The 2349-nt window shown below is 37.0% G+C and overlaps 1 protein-coding gene across 2 annotated transcripts in view; it reads right to left on the bottom strand.

The window, feature by feature from the left end:
• Positions 1–1838, bottom strand: part of LOC107756813 (teneurin-2-like) — an 88100-nt gene extending 86262 nt beyond the window's left edge. For both annotated transcript variants that reach the window (XM_016574103.1, XM_016574101.1), the window contains exon 1: positions 1467–1838. The gene's annotated coding sequence lies outside the window, so the exon portion shown is untranslated. The remainder of the gene's footprint in view (positions 1–1466) is intronic.
• Between the last annotated feature and the right edge of the window lie 511 nt (positions 1839–2349).

Below are 2349 nucleotides of genomic sequence, written 5' to 3' on the forward strand. Positions count from 1 at the left end.
TTGAGGCTTCTTTTTTTTTTTTTTTTTTTTAAACTAGACACATTGTGCACTGCCTGCTATTGTGCGGTAGGCCTGCTATTTATTTTTATGTCTGACGGAAAAAAGACTCTTTAAGGTGCACTGAAGGATTCAGTGTGTTTTCGTTTTGTCATCTTAATTTTAATTATTTAATTGAAAAATATTTAGTGTAGGCCTATTTATTTTATTTGTTTTATTTGTTATTTTATTCTGTTTTTCTCTATTCTCAGAAGTGCTGCAGGTGCGTGATAATTTGATGTTGTGTGAATCCAGGTTCTGTTGTTGCTCTGTTGTTCTTTATGCTGCTGTTTGCACGTTAAAATAAACCCGTGAAAAAAAATGTTTTTTATTTTTAATGGGTCACAGACACTCATCCATTCTATTTTTATTTAATACTAATTTATTATTCTAATCTTATCAGTTAACGGTTAATGTTCAGATAACAAGTAACGGTTGTCGCTCGGGAAAATTAACCAAAATGAACATCCCTTCACCGGTCTGTTTTTGTGGCGACATTTCCACACCCCGAAACGTGACGCTGAACGAAACGAACTGTAAATTGATTGTTTAACATGTTGTTTAACATGTCAAACGGCCTCATGGGCGGGCATTGGCCAATGAAAGCTGCCATGGATTCCAGACCTTCAGCCGTCAGTCTGAAGATCTGGCTACGTGAGACTAGACGAGCCTTAATGCAAAATGGACATACATTTACAGATAACCATAAAATGAAACCTTTATGCGCCATCACTATGTGGAAAACTTCCCAACAGAATGACATTGGGATGTGTAAATAATGACAGGTTTTTATGTGAGCTATCCCTTTAAGAAATAGCACTTTCCCAAGAGAAGCTCCAACATGATGGATGTGTCAAAGGTGGTGATAAATGAAGCTTTTACTGAGGCAACTGACCACCAGAGATTTAAAAACAAAAACAAGCAGCCTAAAGCAGATATTCTTCACAACTAATGCCATCAAAAGCTAAAGTGCAGATTAACTGAGACCAAACAGAAATGCTTATCATCACCCAGTCAACTTCAGATCTTGACATTACAACCATGAATAATACATGCAAAATAGTAGCCTACTTAGTATCACAATGCATAAAACAACACATTTTATCATTAAACTGTCAAAATGAGAGAGAAAGAGATTAACGTACTTCATCTCAACGAGAAAAACACTTAGTTGCGGCTTTACCTAAGTCTCCTTTAGCATTTACTCTAGAAAGTCTGCTAGTATAGACAGCGGTGGAGTTGTGCCAATAATAATACTAGTCTAAATGATTGTTATTTAGGCCTTTAAATGCGTTATTATGCCCCGTCAGTTCACTGCAGCATGTTAGTTAGTATGCGAGCTCCGCTACTGCGGATGAGATAACGCGCGCGCGCACAGTGAAGGAATTTAAACTGACAGTTAGAAAAATAAAATAAGAAAGACTATTTACCTGTTAAGACGGATTAATGTCTTATAAGCACATCTTTTCTCTCTCTTCTTCAAAAGTTTTAGTCCTCGCTCACGTCGGAGTGGTTGTTCTCGCGCTGTTTCTGCGTTCCAGTCAGAGATTCATTCTGTCTGTTGTAACGCTACAGAACGAACCTGCACTGGCGTCTGTCGAGGACCTAGAAAACTAAACAAACAACCCATTCCGGAGCGAATGTCCATGGTGTCTCGCACAAAGCGAATGGTTTAGTAGGCTAGTAGAGCAAGCACACGTGTAGATGTTGTCATTTGTGCAGCTGTAATCATCAGAGGGAGGGTTGAGGAGATGTTTGCCTCAGTAAGACGCTCAGAGGGTTGTTGGTGCTCAGTGAAGGTACCAAGGTGAGAGATTTTATGTAGGCTATCACCGTAAACTAACCGATTTTGGATACTATTTTAGACATTTTAGTACTTAAATGTATGGAAACTCTGAATATGACTGCAAAAACAAACTAAAATCCCGTGGTGCCTTCCTTTTTGTCTATTTTTGGTATGTTTTTTCCGCATTTTTTGTTATTATTATTATATTTTGTTATATTGTTATCATTTTTTATTTTTTATTTTCATTTTTTATTCAGAATTTTTATGTTTTGTATGTTTTCTTTTTTAATTAATCTGTTTAGTTTTTAAAGGGGTCATAAGATGCTATTTCAATTTTTCCTTTCTCTTTGGAGTGTTACAAGTTGCAAAGACTAAAGTCTCAAGTCCAAAGAGATATTCTTTATAAAAGTTAAGAGTCAGCCACACCTACCTAAAACGGCTCGTTCTAACACGCCCCCACATATCTACATCACTATCTGGGAAGATTTGCATAACGCCGCCCAAATGTTCACACAAAGAAAGAAGGC

This window comes from Sinocyclocheilus rhinocerous, unplaced genomic scaffold (assembly GCF_001515625.1).
Source record: "Sinocyclocheilus rhinocerous isolate Xijiao unplaced genomic scaffold, SAMN03320098_v1.1 scaffold22, whole genome shotgun sequence".
Lineage (NCBI taxonomy): Eukaryota > Metazoa > Chordata > Actinopteri > Cypriniformes > Cyprinidae > Sinocyclocheilus > Sinocyclocheilus rhinocerous.